General features: G+C 45.6%; 1 pseudogene; it reads left to right on the top strand.

Moving 5' to 3' along the window:
- The first annotated feature begins 2,860 nt into the window (after positions 1-2,860).
- On the top strand, positions 2,861-23,708 carry LOC134204523 (myosin heavy chain, muscle-like; annotated as a pseudogene).
- Positions 23,709-24,019: the final 311 nt, after the last annotated feature.

Here is a 24,019-nt window from a genome sequence, read left to right as displayed (position 1 = left end):
CGCACGGTCAAGCCCCTATAGAAATCTAAACTGCCATCACTCAGGGTGAAGCTCTTTGAAGTCGGCCTTTTGCGCCACCGCACCGGGGGTGTACAAAGGACCCATAAGTAAAGTAAGTCAATCAAATGAAATGAAGTTTAAAAGTAACTATAATGTTTTGAAAATATGCTAAATAACTAATACTAACTATTATTTTGAAATCAATCATAAATGAAGGCGTAAACATATTTTTGCAAGAATTTTATATTGGAAATCTAACGTATACTTTTTTTGGAGAGGAAGGTGGATGTGTGGTACTAGCCAGGATGGTAGTGAACATTATGAGGTGTGCTGAATATGGCATGATAAACCTTCATGCACAGCGGAGCTCACTTACCGTGAGCCTTTTCCTAATCATCCAAGTAGCCACGATGCTGCCTTACCTCAATCAGTTTCTGACTGTCAAACAGACTGGACGAGCAGCTCGGAGTGGCCGCTCGGAGTGATCTCTTTCCGCCAGTATTTAAGTCTTCACAACGATGATACTTTTATGCCCAGGGAAGTCGAGACAATTTCTAATCCTGTTTAGACTAGCGACGCTAAAAAAAAAAACTTCCAAAATATGGTGGGTTGAATGTGTTGTAAGTTTTTCGAAGTTTCATATGAAGTAATTTCATTATGTCTTCATAAATAATAATATTGAAGATTGGTGATGCCTCAAAGTTCATTCGAAGAACTCAAATAAAAAATCATTTGACGGATTCGTTCCCGAATCGCGAAAACATGCCACCTCAATAATAATGCTTGCTAATCGGGAGGCTAGATTTACAAATCGACAAATGCGAACCATGAATTGCATATGATTCTTCTTTACATAGGCTAGTCTAAGAAAAAGTCACTCCAGGAACCTGCCGTAAGGTTCTACGAACTATCAGTATATCAAAAAGGCCATTATTGGACAACTGCATTTATTTTTGTATTGGCAAAGTGGCAAGAAAGCATAGAGCATAAACATGCGATTATCGTTGTTTTTGGATCTGAAAAGTACTTCCTAAACAATTTGTTGACTCTTGTTTTAATCAATAAATAAAGTGCTGATTGCGGCATCATTTTGCTATTTTTGTTTTTATTATCGAAAATTGTCGTCATCATCACAAAAATCGAAAGAGATTGGTAAAAATTAATACGATAGTTACGAAGGAAGAGCAACGGCTTTGGGAAAATTTCATTCTACAGTTGAAAAATATGTTCTAAAAAAGTCTGCTCTAATTAGGCCTGAATATTATTTGCGTATCAATTCTGCATGCTGTGGTCAGCTCCCGTTATTTTTTAGTGATATTGTGATTACATTCATGTCCCCAAATCTCATGCGGGGACCCTTGAACCCACCGCGCACACCGCTGAGATGTGGAAAAGCGTGGAAAGCTGAATGGTTTCGCAGCATCTCGCGCACATTCCCGGTGGGGTGAGGTGGGTGCCTTATTATATACAGGAGGTCACCGTGTGGCGCTGATCGTGTGTGGGTACCCGAATACATAGGACGTTGGGGTGGTGTGCGTCATAATCGGGAGGCAAATCCCAGGCACTCAACAGGCAATCAAATTGGCCCGTATAAAAAGCAAGTTCCACACATTTCTCGGTTAGAACGGCTTTCGAACGCGTAAGTGATAACATCAAATTCTAGCTTTTGTCCTCCATATTGGGTTGCAAGGAGCCATTTCGGTGTGAAATAGTGCGAGAGAGAGAGGGGGAAGGTAGAGTGAGCTCAACCCAATTAGGGCGACGATACTTACGAGGGGTTCGAGAAGGTGTATTTCCGAGCTGACCTGGAACAACCTGTATTGATCGAGGATTATATCATCAAACGGGGCGAAGTGTGAAGTTTTTCGTATATTAGAATTGTCAAGTGCATCTGGATTACTGGATAACCTGAACCTAATCGATGGATTAACGTTTGGAATGATCTGAGCGCCAGCTTAAAGGATGTGACAGCAAATTACGTGACTGTTCTGAAAAATACGAAATTTTTACGAATGAAAATCAAAAAGTGCCTTACAGTGCCTGAGTAAAGGATTTATTAACGAAATTTGATGGACTTTTTTGATGGTAGTCTTCCAGTGATAAGTGATAAGGACATGAAGGAAGACAGTTGTGGAAAAACTGATCAGCAGTGCAAGGCGCTTTTTGATCTTCTGTAATTATTTTGTGATTGATTCAGGTGCTGTCCGCAGATTGTTTTTATGAATGGCAAATGAGACTGTTTCCGCCTTACATAACATTTGAATGGTTGTGAATGAACTTGGCGCCAGACAGCTGTCAAAGTGGGATACCTTTGCCACGTATTTGTCTGGAGTGATTCATACCGAGATTGTTGCAGCGTTCGCCACCTGCTGGGCGCAGTGAGGGCGACAGGTTACCGATCGGTGAAGTGCGTTTGCGCATCCACGTGTGAATTACGGCACGCGTGCGCACGCAACACATCCCCCGAGAGAGTACACGCTTGTGTCATGTCCGTATTGGGGTACGGGCAGGCTCCGAACCGACCGATAGCCGATCGTCAAGCTGGTTACGTAAATAGATGACACCCCTGCTCGGGAGCCGGTCGACTTGTGTTTCAGAAATAGAACTCCCGAAACGCATCTTCGTGTCGATTGCCGTCATCGGTCCTAGGACCCTGTCTCGTATCCTCTCGATGACACACAGGGCCGAACTTCTATGGTTGTCCTTCCCAGACGGTCAGCGGAGTGACTCACACGGTTGTGTGTTTTGGCTTTCGGTTCACGTTCGTGAATTTTCGGCTCGGTAGCGCCGTGACACGGCCACTTGATCGTACCGATCGCTCGCAGGGCCTATTCAATTCGATCGCGATTGTCGTTGGTTGCAGATCGTCTCTCTCTAGTCTCTAGTCTAGTCGATCTCTGTGTGTCTCTCTCGGATGTTACACCTTAGAGTACAATTTTTATTCGGTGTAATTTGTTGGAACGGTGATTGTTCTTATAAGTGATCATATTTATTGGACTATACGAAGTTTATCGAACGTTAACGAATTGTTAAGTGATCTCGAAGAAATTGTTAATAGTGTTGAGGTAATTTGGAAAGGTGTTCGGCAATAAACGCATAATGTGATGCAATTTTTTTTAAATAAAGGCTCAGCCTAGCTTTGATTAGGTTGATTGCACATTTCAATGGTTGGAAAATAGTGAATTATTAGAACTGGTGAAAATTTTACTGGATGATGAAGACTCTATGATAGTTGGTTCGAAAACTTGGCCTAAATAAATCAACGATTATCATAAAGCAATGAATTCCAGAAAGTTTATCAATTCAAAGCCAAATTTTCTTACCTTGCCGTGTGCATAAATTATTTTCCAAACGTTGTAACAGTGGCATATTTGGAATCAACGATTCATATCTAATCCGTAGCCCGTCCAAATGTCCAACCCGGTGGAATGTGAAAATCTGCTTTCGGTGGAAATGTTTAAAAATATCCCGAACAGCGCGCGCGAAAATTTTCTCGCCCGCCTATAGTTTGAAAATTATGGCCCCAGCAGAGGCGGAAAAATCTTACTTGTGCAATCCCGGTGGTGTCTATTATTAGAAGCCAAGTTGCCGAGGGGTTGCGTGAAAAGATGAAAACAGTCTGTGTCGTGATCAATAGCGTTGCATAACTTGGAATTTTCTGCGTGGGATCGTCACTTTCCAGGTTTTCGCGATTTCATGGGTGCGCAAGCGTGATATTTTATTTTTGTAGAATTTGACTCATCGGCCGTTGAAGGAATGATCTGATTGCTCGGTGCAAGGTTTGCATACAATGAAGATATTGTACACACTATCGGATTGAGAGTTTAATGAGACGATCCAAAAATGGATAGATCAACGAAGGGAAATTCTTAATTGTTATTACGATAATAGAACTGATTTTAGAATTGTTATCGTTTGTGTTACAAATTTGAGTTTATTTTCACTTCAAAATGTATTGCTCTGTTCAATTGCAATACATTGCAAAATACTTGTCTGAAAATAAAAACATTTAATATGAGATGATTTGAGCTGACAGTGACTTCATTTGGATCTTCAGTTGAACTAAAAATCAATTGTTGAACCGAATGAAGTCACTGATTTTGCGCTACGTTAGGACGTCCTCGATCTTGCTGCAAACTGAAATGGCTCCAGCTAAAACTGCCAACCAAACGAAAGAAATTGTGCCAACATTTAACCGATAGTTTTCTCTTTCTTCCCTTTTCAGGAAGGCAACTAGGGCTGAAAAAATCAATCGAAATAAACGTGTCTCTCATTAGCCCCCGTCTCACTTTAAATTAAAAAAGCTCAAGATGCCGAAGCCAGTTGTTCAAGTCGGTGATGATCCCGATCCAAGCGAGTGGTTGTTCGTGTCGCTCGAACAGAAGCGTATCGATCAAAGCAAGCCGTACGATGCCAAGAAGGCCTGCTGGGTTCCAGACGAGAAGGAGGGCTACGTCCTCGGTGAAATCAAGGCCACCAAGGGTGAGCTGGTCACCGTTGGCCTGCCCGGTGGTGAGGTAAAACCATTCGTTCCGACGTCCACAACCCGCGGACATAGACAACAGTATCAATCGACTGATAGCGCGCAGTTTCGACGGAACCAGAGAGGATTCAAACACGACAATATACGGAGCATGACTCTGAAGGGATCGAATTCAGTACCAGACGGAATGGAAGTTGTATTCAAAGATCACAACTTCTATTCGGTCGGCAGGATAGATCACCAACAGATGGATTGTCCTCATTCAACCCAGCACACTACCAAAAACTACACTTAACATATTCTTCACAATTCTTTCCCATCCCCATCTACACGAGCAGGAGAAAAACATCAAAAAGGAATTGGTTTCCCAAGTGAATCCTCCAAAGTTCGAAAAAGTCGAAGATATGGCCGATCTGACCTATCTAAACGAAGCTGCTGTACTGCACAACTTGCGCCAACGATACTACTGCAAACTGATCTACGTAAGTTCATGGCAACGAGAACTAACAGATGCTCTTCTTCTCTTCTATACTTCCAATCAAATTTATCGATATTGTCGACATGCCGCACGTGGCTTCGGCTTAATATGGGGTCACCCAACACTTCGGGGTACTTGATGTTTTGTTGAACGCATGACCTATTCAGTCCAAGGACTTCAAGAAGGATCTGGTCAACCAGGTCAATCCACCGAAATACGAGAAATGCGAGGATATGTCCAACTTGACATATCTTAACGATGCCTCTGTCTTGCATAACTTGAGAGAGCGTTATAGGGCCAAGCTTATCTACGTAAGTATTCTGCTTCTGCGGTAAGAACTCACTGGCTAACACCGCCAACCATTCGATATCCCAGAACTAACCCTGGCTGACTTTCACCGCTGGATACAATCATCTCAAAATGTAACCAAAAATCATTCCAATACTGTTCCCGATATTAATATCCCAAGAAGAATCCACTCCTTCTTTGCACCATCAGCTTTTGCGAGCGTGAAACCTCCTCGAAAAAGGACCAATCAATCGCAAAAATGGCACCCGTTTTGGATCTACACCCGGATCGACGAACACCCGCACAACTACATCACTACAACATCATCTTCTATCGTCGGATGGATCGTTCTGAAAATCCATCACCATATTCGAAGCCATAGCTGCAACTTGCAGTGCGTTCCCAAAAAATGTCTTTCACATTGACTACACAATTCATTCGAGTGTTCTGTGCGTCGGTATCGTAGAACAAAATCTACACCGCACCACGAATCGCCTTCACCACTGCGTCCCGGACCGAGAAACACATGATCGACATGTGCCGCGCGTTCGGGACCAGCATTTTCTCTCGTACCCCGTTGCATTTCGTTTTAACACTCATTCCAGTCATACCGCCGTCTAACCACAATGTCTTTACCGCCCACCCACAGACCTACTCCGGATTGTTCTGCGTTGTCATCAATCCCTACAAGCGTTGGCCCCTGTATACTCTGCGTGTCGCCAAGATGTACCGTGGTAAGCGTCGTAATGAAGTGCCACCCCATCTGTTCGCCGTTTCTGACGGTGCCTACGTCAACATGTTGACCAACCACGAGAACCAGTCTATGTTGATTACCGGTGAATCTGGTGCCGGAAAGACTGAGAACACCAAGAAGGTCATTGCGTACTTCGCCACCATTGGCGCCTCGACCAAGAAGGAGGAAGGCACTGAGAAGAAGGCCTCCCTGGAAGATCAGGTCGTCCAAACCAATCCCGTCCTGGAAGCCTACGGTAACGCCAAGACCGTCCGTAACGATAACTCTTCCCGTTTCGTAAGTCACGCTGGAAACTTGAAAGTCGGAGCCGTTGGAAAACTGAACACAATTTTTCTTCTTCTGCAACCCCCCTAGGGTAAGTTCATCCGTATTCACTTCACTGGATCCGGTAAACTGGCTGGTGCTGATATTGAGACCTACCTGCTGGAGAAGGCCCGTGTCATCTCCCAACAGACGCTGGAGCGTTCTTACCATATCTTCTACCAGATGATGTCCGGTTCCGTCAAGGGACTGAAAGGTAATATATTCGGACTGATGCAAATGACAATACAAGGGACTTTTACGAACTATTTTGACCACGTACCACTTCGCGGACAAATGACGATCCAAAGAAAACCCGGACTTGTATGTTGTGAACCCCCTACCCCGAAAACAGCAATTTAGGAATTGTACTGTTAGACATATCCCCTCCTTCACATTGTAGCGTTTTTGATAGCACAAAAGTGCACCCGTAGCACGACTTTTCCTTTCATACTGAAACACGAAAGGAAAAGTTATTTTTTTCAGGAGACCGCGTCACCATCAAATCTGCTCCGAGCAGCAGTAATCGTCAGAGAACGCACATTAACCGTTGATTTTTCTTTTGTTCAATGGACTTCAAATAGAAAAATGTTTGCTCAGTGACAACATTTACGATTACATGGTTGTTGCCCAGGGTAAAACTACCATTCCCAACGTAGACGACGGCGAAGAAATGAGTCTGACCGATGTAAGATTTCGAGGAACCATGAACAGTTCTCTCAGTAGTTATAGATTTTGACAGGGTGGATCGCTTCAGTTGATTGGAATGTAGATCGCGTAGTTCTTGATGGAACGACCCTACTGATGGTCGAGTACTTCATTTCCATTGGTAGATACTATGAACCATCGTTGATTTATAGCGTAGAATAGCAGCCGTCCGATGGATCCCTCGAAACGGATCACATCGGACGGTTTACATCATTCGTATCTTCGTGAGGACATCAACGCGAAAACCACAGGACTACAGTTTTACGCCTCCGTTGATTTCACACATTACACTAACCGTACCCTACACAATTTGAATCACCTATTTCATGCAACCGCACTTTCTCACCATCGGCCTGCAGAGCTGTGTATGCTCTCCAACAACATTCATGACTACCATATCGTATCGCAGGGGAAAACTACTATCCCAAGCGTCGATGATGGCGAAGAAATGCTGGGCACCGAAGTAAGAATCGGCAGAAACTGGACTCTGATCGCTGAATGTTGCTTCTGTTGTTGTCCTTTTGCCAACATTACACGAAACCCAGATCCTCTACTAATCTCACCTGAATACACACTCAGTTATCAAGTGTTCATTACTCGTATTTATCTTTGAAATCCATACATTTTGAACCGATCCGATTGGACAGAACTAACGATGCTCAGTACGCGCATTAGTGATTATCCAACGATTACTCAAGGAAAGACACGCATCCCGGGTGTGAACGACGCAGAAGAGCTAGAATCATTGGACGTAAGTCTGTCGTACCGGGTCTTCCCTTTGGTGAATTACCTTTTGGTGCACTCGCACACCGATCGACCTAATTTCCTTGTACAGACCAATGCAAACTGCAAGCGTCACACCAACCAGTCCCCACTGTTGTATTAAATCGCGTTCCGCTGTACAAAAATACGAAGCGTCCGCTGCCGCGTGTCCTGGATTGAGCTGTCAAAATGTATGAATTCCTGAACTTTCTCACCAACTAACGCTCCCCGTTACTCGTCCTTACCCTTTTGTGTACGTAATGTTCTCCGCACTTTGTGTGAGTGTTTTATTTCGTACACGTTTGCGTGTGTGTGTGTGTGTTTTGTTCCAAAGCGCTGTAATCAAACTTACCAAAGAGCCGAAGCGCACCAGCAGCACAACTCACCAAGAACTGAAGAAAACATAGAATCATGTCACTATATAATGAATCCCAAAAAAAAACTAAGTACCGACCGGACCGCCATCAACCGTACAGCCAGAACCAAATAATTGAGATCCGTTCTTTCAACCGTCCGATGAAAATCTACAGATATGTGCTTGTTGTCCAACGACATCTACGATTACTACAACGTCGCCCAGGGTAAAATTACCATTCCCAATGTCGATGATGGTGAGGAATGTCTGCTGACCGATGTAAGTTGTTGTACCCACTGGATAATTCTCCCAAATCCTGAACCTCCACCATCAAAACGAGCACTTATTAGAATCCGCCTGTCTGCGCAACGAAGCTGTCTGGAACAGTAGAGCGTCAAACATGTCGAATCCAAGCACCTACGATGAGATCGAAACACTCAGGAATCGAAACGAACAAAACTTCTCTGTAGAAAACGCTATTCGAATAACGCTTAGACGCCATTTTGAGCATTACTAACCACCGCGCTAGCCCCACTTGGTTGATTTTCCGGTTTTCCGCAACCTTGCGTGAATCGCGAACATCAATCAAACAGGGGAAGCGCGCTTTACTTCATGTGTCGCATTTTACCCGAACGTCCGTACGTCGGACGAACACTTTCTAATGCACGTTTTCTTCCCATACACCTAAAATAGGAAGCCTTCAACGTCTTGGGTTTCACCCAGGAGGAGAAGGACAACATCTACAGAATCACCGCCGCTGTCATGCACATGGGTGGCATGAAGTTCAAGCAAAAGGGTCGCGAAGAGCAGGCTGAAGCCGACGGTACCGAGGAAGGTGATCGCGTCGCCAAGCTGCTGGGTTGCGTCACTGAGGATCTGTACAAGAACTTGCTGAAGCCACGTATCAAGGTCGGTGCCGAATTCGTCACCAAGGGTCAGAACAAGGACCAGGTCACCAACGCCGTCGGTGCCCTCTGCAAGGGTATCTTCGATCGTCTCTTCAAGTGGCTGGTCAAGAAGTGTAACGAGACTCTGGACACTAAGATGAAGCGCGTCCAGTTCATCGGTGTGCTGGATATTGCTGGTTTCGAAATTTTCGACGTAAGTATGCGACACACTGGGGACAACACTGCCGACGAACCGGTCGCATGGGGATCCTAGCGATGGGGGGTGATCTGCTTCAAATGGTCTTTTTGAGTAGGTGATCGCCAACGAAGCTTGGTTCCAAATCGACTTGCTTCTTGTCGGAACAGGAAGGGGCTCAACACGGGCAAAGGGGAAAAGGGAGGGTTTCACAAATGATCAACCAACACGACCAAACGTACATTCGGGAACACATTGGAACCACACACTTAATGATTTTCGCCACCCGTATACCATTTAGTACAACGGTTTCGAGCAGCTCTGTATTAACTTCACCAACGAGAAGCTGCAGCAGTTCTTCAACCACCACATGTTCGTCCTGGAACAGGAGGAGTACAAGAAGGAGGGTATTAACTGGGCCTTCATCGATTTCGGTATGGATCTGCTGGCCTGTATTGAACTGATTGAGAAGGTTCATACCAAATTTCTTCCCTATTGCCCGTCGTTTAAGGATTTGCTTTCTGTGATTGAATGTTTCCACAACCAAGCCAAGGGTAGCTGCTCTTTGGACTTGACTTTGATTGGTGAACGAGTATCTTCTGTAGCATGTATAAATCGCGAATCACAATTCCAGCATGCACCATGGAGTTGGTCTTTCAAGCTTTTTCAGTTAGGGTCACGAAGGAATTAAACAGGTATACTTGTGTAACCTTATGTGGCAAAATCTCATGTTCATGTACCGATATTACATCATCACTCATCATTTTTTCATAAAAAAATGGACACCGGACAAACGAAGGGGACCTCAATTTTGTGTATGACCTGATCCAGACTCGACTAATTGTACTCAATCACCGTTTCCATTACTGTAGTTCAACGGCTTCGAGCAGCTGTGTATTAACTTCACAAACGAGAAGCTGCAGCAGTTCTTCAACCATCACATGTTCGTCCTGGAACAGGAGGAATACAAGAAGGAGGGTATTAACTGGGCCTTTATCGATTTCGGCATGGATCTGCTGGCCTGTATTGAACTGATTGAGAAGGTTCATACCAAATTTCATCCCTATTGCCCGTCGTTATACGATTTGTTTTTTTGTGATTGAATGTTTCCGCATCTAAGTCAAGGATAGCTGCTTTTTAGACTTGACTTTGATTGGCGAACGAGTATCTCCTGTAGCATGTATAAATCATAAATCACAATTCCAGCATGCACCACGAAGTTGGTCTTTCAAGCTTTTTCAGTTGGGGTCACGAAGGAATTAAACAGGTATACTCGTGTTTCTTTATGTGGCAAAAGCTCATGTTCATGTACCGATATTACATCATCACTCATCACTTTTTCATAAAAAAATGGACACCGGACAAACGGAGAATACTCACCTAAAGGGGACCTCAATTTTGTGTATGACCTGCACCAGACTCGACTAACTGTACTCAACCACCGTTTCCATTACTGTAGTTCAACGGCTTCGAGCAGCTGTGTATTAACTTCACAAACGAGAAGCTGCAGCAGTTCTTCAACCATCACATGTTCGTCCTGGAACAGGAAGAATATAAGAAGGAAGGTATTAACTGGGCCTTCATCGATTTTGGCATGGACTTGCTGGCCTGTATCGATCTGATCGAAAAGGTACAACTCAACGACCCTTACAACGACCGCTTCTATGCGAAACGCTTACCACAGTTACATAACGCGGGTTTCAACGAGATAGACTCGTGCAAACCCGAACTTCTAACGCCGTACCAAAGACAATACTACCGTTATTCGTCATTACCATTACTAAGACAGTTGCGTTGATCATTGGTTACGTCGGAGTGTCTCTGATAGAAGAGCACAATACGCGACAATACCGAGTCATTCTCTTTGGGTTCTCCATCATCTTCCGGCAGGGGCCTAGAAAGAACAATACAAAAATTGTTGTTTTGGGACAACTCAACCCCTGCCGGGTCATTCTTTACATAACACTAACCTCGCATATTCCTTCCCACACGAATCATACAGTACAACGGCTTCGAACAGCTCTGTATAAACTTCACCAACGAGAAGCTACAGCAGTTCTTCAATCACCACATGTTCGTCCTCGAGCAGGAGGAATACCAACGCGAGGGTATCGAGTGGACCTTCATTGATTTCGGCATGGATTTGCAGCAGTGTATTGAATTGATCGAGAAGGTAGAGCGCCCATTTGTTCGGGAGTGATCTCTGCCGGCCAACCACTGCTCGATGCGTTTTGTGTATTTTCTTCTAGAATCTCTCGTAACAGATTGATTACCCCACACGTGTTGAATGTCGTGATTCCTCCATACACAACAACTTTTCTATAACCCTCCAGAGTTTTTTTTATCTACGTTCATCCCTAATTGCCCGACAACCGAAATATAACCACGAGACGTTATATTCCAACATTCCACAACGGTTCTCATTTCAGATATTCATGGTTTTCTCTAAACGACTAATCATTCTCTTATCTCCATCATCACTCTCATAGCTCATTGTGTATCTATTTCTCCTTTCAACCCACACACAACCTCACCTCCTGTTCAACCCCGGCCATGGTACAGTACAATGGTTTCAATCAGCTCTGTATTAATTACACCAACGAGCGGCTACAGCAATTTTTCAATCACTTCATGTTCATCCTCGAGCAAGAGGAGTACGAACGCGAAGGCATACAGTGGACGTTCATTGACTTCGGTCTGGATCTCCAGCCGACGATCGACCTGATCGAGAAGGTAGTAACAGTCACTGCGAGCCACCCACTGCCTACGAACGCTACGTTATTTCAATTTTTGTCCCGTAGATTAGCCCCGGCGGAAGTTAGCACTTCCGTGCGTGTTCCCCACGCCGAGACCATTTTTGCTGTACCACAGTGGGAAACAGATTTTTCCTTTGGTTTTTGAAGTGTTTCCCGCTCATTTTTTTCTCGCTGAGTTTCATTTTTTCGCTGAAAAAACGCGCTTTGTACTAAAGCTAAATGGGTAAGGTAAGCGCCTGAAATGGGTTGCAGGAAACTGTATTGTGTAGATAAATGAGACTAACCGTGTAGGAGAGCGTAACTTTGATGGCACTAACTAAATATTTGCACGCGGTTTTTTAGCTTAGCATGCTTTATGATGCATCCCGGACGGCCCGTTTCGAGGACGTCTAACCGTGATGCGTTGAGCGCCGTGTTAACCGATGTTTTCTTTTCTGGTTTTATCCGAACTTGTTTACTCCGTAGCCCATGGGTATCCTGTCCATTCTTGAGGAAGAGTCTATGTTCCCGAAAGCCACTGATCAGACCTTTGCTGAGAAGCTGATGAACAACCATCTCGGCAAGTCCGCTCCGTTCCAGAAGCCCAAGCCACCAAAGCCAGGTTGCCAGGCCGGTCACTTCGCCATTGGTCACTACGCCGGTGTTGTCTCGTACAACATCACCGGATGGCTTGAGAAGAACAAGGATCCTCTGAACGATACCGTCGTCGATCAGTTCAAGAAGGGTCAGAACAAGCTGCTGGTAGAAATCTTCGCCGATCACCCAGGACAGTCTGGCGGTGCTGATGCCGGTGGCGGCAAGGGTGGACGTGGTAAGAAGGGCGCTGGTTTCGCCACTGTCTCCTCCTCGTACAAGGAACAGCTGAACAACCTGATGACCACCCTGAAGTCGACTCAGCCTCACTTCGTCCGTTGTATCATTCCCAACGAATTGAAGCAGACCGGTCTCATCGATGCCCACTTGGTTATGCACCAGCTGACCTGTAACGGTGTACTTGAAGGTATCCGTATTTGCCGTAAAGGTTTCCCCAACCGAATGATGTACCCCGACTTCAAGCTGCGGTAAGTGTCAATTTGAGCCAACAAATGAGCATACTTTTCTACTTTTCAGCCATACAATAGAATACATAGCTACACTTAGTGCCAGGAACCCACACAGCCTTGACGAACAGTTCGGACTTTGGACGAATTCTAGCTTAGCGGTTGACTAATAGCTGACTCTTTCTTGACTTGTAGTTACCTGATTTTGGCCCCCGCTGCCATGCAGGCTGAAAGCGAACCGAAGAATGCTGCCCAGAAATGTTTCGATGCCATCGGTTTGGATCCCGAGTCCTACCGTATTGGTCACACCAAGGCGAGAACTTACCTTTTTCTACTTTATATCTGTTACCCAGTCGTCTTTGTCCAATCATATGCCACCCGCACCGAACCCCAACGAACCACATCCTTGGATGGTCAATGTGAAGAATCACATCTGAAGATGGAAACCGTTGACCACCTGTTCAATTCTGTCTTGTCTAGCCCCGTTCCTCCTCGTTCAGTTCACCAAATTGTGATTGTCTACACCTTTATGTGTTTCACCACAGCCCCAGAAATAAACTCAACCGAATGGACTTGTAGAAATGATACGTCTACGATGACAGTTTAAACCAGAAACCATTTCCTTTCAGGGATTACGTCAACTCGAAAGTTGAACCAAAGCTCCCAATGCACAACAATTCATTTGATTTTTTTATGTTTTTTATTCTCTTCGATATTTCGTGTAAACCTTGTCACTGTGAATGTCCCGTCACGTTCTACCCGAACCACACGCACACATGTTAAACCACACAACGTGATTGTGCCATTATCCAGCTACAAAATCCTAAACCCCAAGGCCGCCGAAGAACAGAAAGAGCCTAAGAACGTCGCCGAAGTTATCTTGAATTCCATCGGTCTCGACACCGAATCGTACCGCCTCGGACACACCAAGGCATGAATCCCCAACTCAGTACCGTTTGTTATGCGTTTACTCCCAAATAGCAACTCTTTTGTATGCGTTATGTTATGCCTGTCCTGTTACAACCAACTATGAACCCCCCGTGACAGTTGTTTAGTCTGTGCTTTAAGTTAAGAAGAACTGAAGCCGAACGTCAATGATCTGGACACGCTTCGTTCTTCCGAAACACCAACCACATTTTGATTCTTCCAACACACCACCACACTCAAATCACATTCCTCTAGCGGGCGGATTCCTCTTGAAACATAGAATTCTGCCGCGACCCTCACCTATCTTCATTTCAACCCACTGAACACTAATGTTTTACCAAATGATTATCTCTTCCCTCCCGGAAACTGTATTCTACACCTTCCATTTACGATAATCCTAACATGTCTCGCTTCAACATCGCACCCCACGAATAGTTACAAAATCCTCTGCCCGAAGCTTGTTGAGGACGTCGAGGACGGCAAGAAGTGCGGCAGTATCATCATCGACACCGTCCAGCTGACCGAAGATCAATTCCGATTGGGTCTCACCAAGGCATGATCCAAATTATCCTCTAGTAGTAGCCATAGTTCGATTGAGTAGAAGCATAATCAGAAATAGGGTTTTCTTTCGCGAACTGTACAAAGCAGCAGCAGCAACATCACAACACCTGGAGCGCCGTGCAAGCGGATTTATACATATTCTCATTTGGCCCCCATCGGATCCTCGGAGTTATACGATTGAGACCGTCAACTCCACCAATGGGATCACTTCGTTACTTACCTTAGGGAACTCATTCGCTCCGATAGCAAAATCACCCTCAAACCAGCATTTGTCCATAAGAGGTTACTTGAGACCAGCCTCCCAATGAACAGACTGTCTATAGCTCATACATATGTACATAACCCCTCAGAAAAAGCAGATTGAAGAGTGCCAGGATATTCGACAGGGATACCGAACTAACCCCTCGATCCACATTGTACCATAATGCACACACACACCCACAATCATATATCCCTTTTGTACTTTTACTCTCCCAACACAGATACAAAATTCTGTGCCCTCAACTGATTAAAGAACCCTGTTCACCAGAAAAGGCATGTCAGATTATTGTGGCCCATATTCAACTACCGGACGAACAGTTCCGATTGGGCAAGACCAAGGTATAACTGGACGGTCTCTGAAAACTGGTGTTGAGTGTCAGCAAAGGTATCTGGAAAGTGGGAAACTTATGGTGATTCTAATCACAGAAATTTGATTGAAATCTTCCAGATATCTTTCGCTTCTATGTTGTGTTATTTGGCCTTTCTAACTCACACACTATAAAAATATCAATAAATCCGAATGACGTGATTCAGCGCGTGTACTAATATGTCCGCCGTTGGCGGAAACATTTTCTTTTCTGCACTCACCCATGCGAAACAAAAATAAATAGTAGAAACCATTTGAATCTAAACACCGTTAGATTTCTGCACTCACCTTCGATTCACACATTCCATAGTCATAAATTCCCCTTTATGTCTGTCAACCTCCCATCGACCGCCATCCTTTTTTTCATCATCATTTTCGTGAAAAATATCTGTGTTTATCGCTTCCTACCGCTCTCATTCTATCCTCTGTACAAAAAGCCATTATATGTGTTGTCGTGAATGTCTGTAACTCACTCGTCACAACTCCGAGCCCGACCGTGTGCTATCGCACCGTCGTCGTGGAACGGAGAAACCTGAAGCCGAACAAGATCTAACCGACAGTTTTCTCTGCACATCGTGTTTCGCGATGTCCGCCCCTCCCCCTCCATTTACTTCCACACAAACAGGTCTTCTTCCGTGCCGGTGTCCTGGGTCAGATGGAGGAATTCCGTGACGAGCGTCTGTCCAAGATCATGTCCTGGATGCAGTCCTGGTGCCGTGGCTACATCGCCCGTAAGAACTTCAAGAAGATGCAGGAACAGCGCGTCTCCCTGGAGATCGTCCAGCGCAATCTGCGCAAGTACCTGAAGCTCCGTACCTGGGCCTGGTGGAAACTGTGGCAGAAGGTCAAGCCTCTGCTGAACGTTTCCCGCGTTGAGGACCAGATTGCTGTAAGTTTCCTTTTTCTAAAAATGACGGCAACGATGACGACTGCCGCAGCGGTTGCATTCGCGATCATCACGATTTGATTTTCCATGGAACTCGGGCCAACAATTTTTCTCGGTTTTCACCTGTGCCGGACCCATAATTAACGGCGCTGATTCAAGCGCCAAAAATAGATCCGCATCACCTTTGCCACTTGTGGCGAAAACACTTAGTAGCACACTCCGAAGAGGAAGGAAATTAGTGAACATAAAATTTCATTAGCACTCTGACGATTCGCCTCCAGTAGTGGGGCTGGGTGGAAAATAAATTATTACCTCGCGATTGGATCGGCCCCGCTTTCGGCGTGGGCGGAAAATATTCCAGGTTATTTTTGAACAATTTTTGATCAAAATTTCTCTTCGTGATAATTTTACACATTCCCCGTGCCATAGCGGTTGGAAATTGTTTCAACCTGTCGGAACTAGAAGAGTGTCGTTTTCTTAATGACTCTCGTCCTCGGGATGGGAATAGATATGCACAAATATTTCCACTGCGTAGGTCCACTTAATTGGTGCCGAAGATTAAGCGAAGCTGTGCGCTCGGCTGGAGCCGAAGTGGGTGACATAGCGAACGCAACCTCTTGCTGGATGGCCAATCATTTCATACACTCCAGTGATTCGCAGTACAGCGGACGGACCTCTACCTGAGCTTTACGTGGTCCAACGACTTAGAGAAATATCAACCAGTATTCATAGCCAATTGTGGTGCAATTAAATAGTGTTAAATAGTCTCCAGCTAAATCCAGTGATTCGATAGCATTTGACCAGTAGCAGCATTTCTTTAATTCATACAATACTTACCTTACTTAATCGAACGCTCGAAGCAACATGGAAAATCAAATCGAACCCGATGTGGAAGTTACATTTAACTTCAACTTTGCCAATGCGGAAAACAATTTACCACCCAACGCCGATACTAAACCCGTGAAAGCAACCGTTCCGACAACCAGTCTAGTTGACGAAGAAAATAGTGTGAATGGTAGTGCTAAAGGTGCGCCCGCCTCTAAATCTAAATTACAGAAACTGGAAGAGAAGGCTCAGAAGGCCCAGGAAGCCTTCGAGAAGGAAGAGAAGGCCCGCAAGGAACTGGAAGCCCTCAACAGCAAGCTGTTGGCTGAAAAGACCGCTCTGCTGGATTCCCTGTCCGGCGAAAAGGGTGCCCTCCAGGACTTCCAGGAGAAGGCTGCCAAGTTGAACGCCCAGAAGAACGACCTCGAGAACCAGCTGCGTGACACCCAGGAGCGCCTGTCTCAGGAGGAAGATGCCCGCAACCAACTGCTGCAGACCAAGAAGAAGTTGGAACAGGAAATCGGAGGACAGAAGAAGGATGCCGAGGATCTGGAACTGCAGATCCAGAAGATCGAACAGGACAAGGCTTCCAAGGATCACCAGATCCGCAACTTGAACGATGAGATCGCCCACCAGGACGAACTGATCAACAAGTTGAACAAGGAAAAGAAGGTTCAGGGTGAGGTCAACCAGAAGACCGCCGAAGAGCTGCAGGCCGCTGAAGACAAGGTCAACCACCTGAATAAGGTTAAGGCCAAGCTGGAGCAGACCCTCGACGAACTGGAGGATTCTCTGGAACGCGAGAAGAAGCTGCGCGGAGATGTTGAGAAGGCTAAGCGCAAGGTCGAGGGTGACTTGAAGCTCACCCAGGAAGCCGTTGCCGATCTGGAGCGCAACAAGAAGGAACTGGAACAGACCATCTTGCGCAAGGACAAGGAAATCTCTGCCCTGTCCGCCAAGCTGGAAGATGAACAGTCCCTGGTTGGCAAACTGCAGAAGCAGATCAAGGAACTGCAGGGCCGCATTGAGGAACTGGAGGAGGAAGTCGAAGCCGAGCGTCAAGCCCGCGCCAAGGCTGAGAAGCAGCGTGCCGATCTGGCTCGTGAACTCGAGGAATTGGGTGAGCGCCTGGAGGAAGCCGGTGGTGCCACCTCTGCCCAGATCGAACTGAACAAGAAGCGTGAAGCCGAACTCGCCAAACTGCGCCGCGACTTGGAGGAATCCAACATCCAGCACGAAGGTACCTTTGGCCAACCTGCGCAAGAAGCACAACGATGCCGTCGCCGAGATGGCCGAACAGGTTGACCAGCTCAACAAGCTGAAGACTAAGTAAGTATAATCGTACTGCATCAAATATGTTTCCGATCTTCTCATTCACAGGTTAACCAATCGGATTGGTTGGAATGCATCGCTGACCACAGCCGTTCTTCTCTAAATGCAATATTTTTCTTTCTATATTCTGTCTTGCACTTACCTGCATCCTACAATCCCATCCTCCATTCCTTAATAAAATGATCCTTCATCCAGGGCTGAACATGATCGCGGAAATATGTACAATGAATTGAACAACACTCGCTCCGCTTGCGATACTCTTGCCCGCGAAAAGGTAATGTATTTCCTATCTTCCTTTCTTATCACTCCCTTCGAATCCGCCTGAGCAGCAAGTTGATGACTGAGCATGGTCTATCACCACACCCTCAAACTATACAACACAATATGCATCCAACCAATACCAGCGAGCCCAACCACCACCATCACCACCACCAAAACCACGAGTAGATGCAGCGACTGAATTGGATAATTATTTTCTCTAATAATCGATAAAAACGAATTTTCCATCCCCAACCACAACGTCACCGAATCTAACCGTTACCCGTTTGTATGTTTGTCATCCAATTATCTCCCTAGAGCCGAAAAGGAGCGCAGTCAATACTATGCTGAATTGAACGACTCCCGTCTCAGCTTAGATCATTTGGCCAATGAGAAGGTATTAAAAGATTTGCAGCTGTCATTATCTTCAATCAAGCTACAACTAAAATTTTGTATAGCCTTGTTTCAAGCAATACCAACAGCTCTAACGCTGCTTTCTAAGAATACAATCGTTAAATTTTACTTCCGGTATAAAACTGACTCCCTAAAACAGCTGAATTTTTGCGCAATATCTGCTCCTAAAACTCGCACTACTACTCACATAATGGAAGAATTATCAAACGCATCTGCAACACATCACGAGCACCCAATAACACCTACTTACACCCACACCAAACTCATCGTTTTAAAAATATCAATTCACTATGCACTCCAGCAATAGCAATCCTACTGTAAATATAGGATCAAAGAAAATCAACATGCACAGCCTCAGCTTCTGTAAATGAGTGGCCTCGTATCCGGTTTCGGATTATTGATACTAACCATCTGACTTTTTTCCCATTCCCATCTAAATCGAACGATACATCATCCTGTCCGCGGAAATTTAATCTACAAATAAAACAGGCTGCCCAGGAGAAGGTTGCCAAGCAATTGCAGCACACTCTGAACGAAGTCCAGGGCAAGCTGGATGAAACCAACCGCACTCTGAACGACCTGGACTCCTCCAAGAAGAAGCTGTCGATCGAGAACTCCGACCTGCTCCGCCAGCTGGAGGATGCTGAATCCCAGGTGTCGCAGCTGAGCAAGATCAAGATCTCGCTCACCCAGCAGCTTGAGGATACCAAGCGTCTCGCCGACGAGGAATCCCGTGAACGCGCTACCCTGCTCGGCAAGTTCCGCAACTTGGAGCACGACCTCGACAGCCTGCGTGAACAGGTTGAGGAGGAAGCTGAAGGCAAGGCTGACATCCAGCGCCAGCTCAGCAAGGCCAACGCTGAAGCCCAGCTGTGGCGCAGCAAGTACGAGTCCGAGGGTGTTGCCCGCGCCGAGGAACTCGAGGAAGCCAAGAGGAAGCTCCAGGCCCGCCTTGCCGAAGCCGAGGAAACCATCGAGTCGCTCAACCAGAAGTGCGTCGCTCTGGAGAAGACCAAGCAGCGCCTGTCCACCGAAGTCGAGGATCTGCAGCTCGAGGTCGACCGTGCCACCTCGATTGCCAATGCTGCCGAGAAGAAGCAGAAGGCCTTCGACAAGATCATTGGAGAATGGAAACTCAAGGTCGACGATCTGGCTGCCGAGCTGGATGCTTCCCAGAAGGAATGCCGCAACTACTCCACCGAACTGTTCCGTCTCAAGGGTGCCTACGAAGAAGGCCAGGAGCAGCTTGAGGCTGTCCGCCGTGAAAACAAGAACCTGGCTGATGAAGTCAAGGATCTGCTGGACCAGATTGGCGAAGGTGGCCGCAACATCCACGAGATTGAGAAGTCTCGCAAGCGCCTGGAAGCCGAAAAGGACGAACTGCAGGCCGCTCTCGAGGAAGCCGAGGCTGCTCTGGAACAGGAAGAGAACAAGGTTCTGCGCGCTCAGCTGGAACTGTCTCAGGTGCGCCAGGAAATCGATCGCCGCATCCAGGAGAAGGAAGAGGAATTCGAAAACACCCGCAAGAACCACCAGCGCGCCCTGGACTCCATGCAGGCCTCTCTTGAAGCCGAAGCCAAGGGTAAGGCTGAGGCCCTGCGCATGAAGAAGAAGTTGGAAGCTGACATCAATGAGCTTGAGATTGCTCTGGATCATGCCAACAAGGTAACGTGATACATCTTCTACGATAAAATTGGAGCACAATTCTAATTTCTTTATTTGCTTTCCTTTTCCACATAGGCTAACGCTGAGGCCCAGAAGAACATTAAGCGCTACCAGCAACAACTGAAGGATGTCCAGAGCGCCCTGGAGGAAGAACAGCGTGCCCGCGACGATGCCCGTGAACAGCTTGGAATCTCGGAACGCCGTGCCAACGCCCTGCAGAACGAACTGGAAGAATCGCGTACCCTGCTGGAACAGGCCGACCGTGGCCGCCGCCAGGCCGAACAGGAACTGAGCGACGCTCACGAACAGCTGAACGAAGTTTCCGCCCAGAACGCCTCCATTGCCGCCGCCAAGAGGAAGCTGGAGTCTGAACTGCAGACCCTGCACTCCGACCTTGATGAGCTGCTGAACGAAGCCAAGAACTCCGAAGAGAAGGCCAAGAAGGCTATGGTTGATGCCGCCTGCCTGGCTGATGAACTCCGTGCCGAACAGGATCATGCCCAGACCCAGGAGAAATTGCGCAAGGGTCTTGAACAACAAATCAAGGAACTGCAGGTCCGCCTGGACGATGCTGAAACCAACGCCCTGAAGGGAGGCAAGAAGGCCATCCAGAAACTGGAACAGCGCGTCCGCGAGCTGGAATCCGAACTGGACAGCGAACAGAGAAGACACGCCGATGCCCAGAAGAACCTGCGCAAGTCTGAGCGCCGCATCAAGGAACTGACCTTCCAGTCTGAGGAAGACCGCAAGAACCACGAACGCATGCAGGATCTCGTCGACAAGCTGCAGCAGAAGATCAAGACTTACAAGAGGCAGATTGAGGAAGCCGAGGAAATCGCCGCTCTGAATCTTGCCAAGTTCCGCAAGGCTCAGCAGGAACTGGAAGAAGCCGAAGAGCGCGCCGACATTGCCGAACAAGCTGCCACCAAATTCCGCACCAAGGGAGGACGTGCCGGTTCAGTGCAGCGCGGTGCCAGCCCAGCAGTAAGTATACTCCCTGCGTACTATTCCGCTTAGAATCGATTATTCAATTTCATGAATCTTCATATGATCTCGTGGTTTTCTGAATAAATCAGTACGCTAGGAACAGATTGAAGAGAAGCCATTAGTTTTCATGTTCTTCCATTTCATTTTCGCAAAAATATGTCACATGCAAAATTGGGCCTCATTAATTCTTTTTTCTTGTATCGATTTAGCCATCGGTCATCAGAGCGTAAAATCGCTGCAAATAAACAAATGATAGACTATTGTACGCCCAATCCAAACGAATAAATTGAACCATATGAACCGTTCACATTTGTAAGTGTACCGAATGGTAGCAATATTAATGTTTTTTCGAGTACCTGATTAATCCCACCTTCAGTGTGTCTCATGTACCCTGCTCAATCGTCACCAGTTGATAACGACGAGTTCTTCTGTTATTTACTGTAACCTCCTACCATTCATCGTTTGACAAGTCAAGCTCCCAAGCATAAAAAACCTTCCTGTTTTATTGTGTTATCTGAGTATCATTCACCGGAATCACACACAATGCACCAAACGAGTTTCACAATCACAAGCTCAATAATTTAAATGAAATGCCTTCATTGATCTTCATTTGAATCACTACAGAAAGTGATAATTCTCTTCAAACTACATTGACGTGCACTTCACGGAATCAACAATCACACCCAAGGATCATCGTTTCATTGACCACCATTGAAAGTATCATATCAAACTTCTAAACTTAACGCTGTCATTCAGCATTATTTGATATTAATAAATGAAACACATGCAAAATATTGATACACTCATGCTCATCCAAAACGTCCTCTTTATCTTCTCTCTTCCACAGCCCCAGAGACAACCATCTGTTCTGCCATCACTTGCAGGTCTGAACTTCCCTACATTCGATGACCACGGCTTCTAAATTCTGAAACAACCCAATTAATTTATAGATAAAATACACCTTTTTATTTATTTAATTAATTTATTTACACGTAAAAAAAGATCCTCACGCTACTCGCTGACGTAGGCCGTCATCACAAATACAACCACAAAAGATTTCAGAGCAAAGCCAGTGCGCGTGGCACGTTTCCCCCTCACAAACACATACAGAGAAGCGTCTCCGAGAAACAACAGCAACCAACATCTTGCCAACAACAATTGAGAGAGAGACACAACCAACAACGATGATCAACGCTCACACATACACATTTTCAGCCCGAAAGAATTAGTATTGTTTAACGTACACGTGTTATCTGTATGTGGAAGTGAGCGAACGTGCCGGTCGCAAATAATTCTCCGAGAGCGGAACTTGTATATTAGGTATTGGAAGATCTTGCGAGCGTCATGCGAGAACAAAAGAAAATGAATCGCCTGTTATATCGAGAGAGGATAGCTATGTCCATCAAAACATAATGATAATGATACTTTTTTTAAACGTTATCATTCTTTATTTTCTTTATTTTTGTATTTGTTATAATTTTGTACTTTCGCTCTGAATCTTTTATAATTTTATTAATAAAAAATGTATTTATTTTTATTAATTAAAATAACGAAATAAGATACTATTCGAAACTGAAACAAATGGAAAATGATTTAGTTTTTACTGTGGAGTTGCGCTTCGCAGCCGAACAATCCGAATTACGCTTTGGAAGTTGTTGACTAGTCCCGGTCCCCACGCAACGTCTCCGAAAGAATTGATTGCGACGCGTAGTACGTTTAGTACAGCCCGAAATTACCATCTTCAACTAGGCAAAACGAGAGATAAATATAGAGACACGTTCAAATTACCAACAAACATCAGCCCATCGATTGCAATTTAAGAAAACTTCGCAATTGTCTAAACGTTCGACCGTTCCTCCGCCAAACGCCATCCACCTTGTCATCCGGCGTGCATTCCAGTTCCCGAAAGGGTTTGTTGCCGTGGGGCCCACCGGGCGCCGGTTAACAGGTTTCTCAAGCTGACCCAGAAAAGCCAGACGCGAACCGCAGCATCCTGAAAACGAATCTATTTTCACGACCTTATACACTGAGAGAGAACACTAGAAAAAATAAAACTGAGAAAAACGTCACAAAAACATACTAATTCGAACTTGACTTGAAACTACGATCTGTAAAGCCAAAGGAAAGGAATTTTCTTGGAGAGAAGAAAGCTATTGTAAATGTATATGTGTGAAAAAGAAAGAAAAAATTCAAAATAAACCAAATTTAATTTAAAAAACATGCATGTTTACTTTGTAATGAAAAATTGACCCAACCAGCTCCCACTACTGTGCAGACATCAGCATCATAGGATAGTTTCGCTGTTCAACAAAGAACAACCTTAGGGAAGATGGGACCCCGGTGGAAACTTTGGTCGTATGCTGACAGGGAAGGGGATTCAGCTTGTGGGTTTGCCAAAATATCTCCTGTGTTAGCTCGTAGATACCTATTGTGTCGCTAGCAGGGTTTGCAGAAACCGCTCTCAATAGATAACGAACAACGATAAAAGAGAAGCAAAAACTGTTCCGAATCATAACAAGCCATGATAAC

This window comes from Armigeres subalbatus, unplaced genomic scaffold, assembly GCF_024139115.2.
Source record: "Armigeres subalbatus isolate Guangzhou_Male unplaced genomic scaffold, GZ_Asu_2 Contig636, whole genome shotgun sequence".
NCBI lineage: Eukaryota > Metazoa > Arthropoda > Insecta > Diptera > Culicidae > Armigeres > Armigeres subalbatus.
Note: the sequence above shows the minus strand (reverse complement) of the source record. Positions and strands in the feature narration are given on the sequence as shown.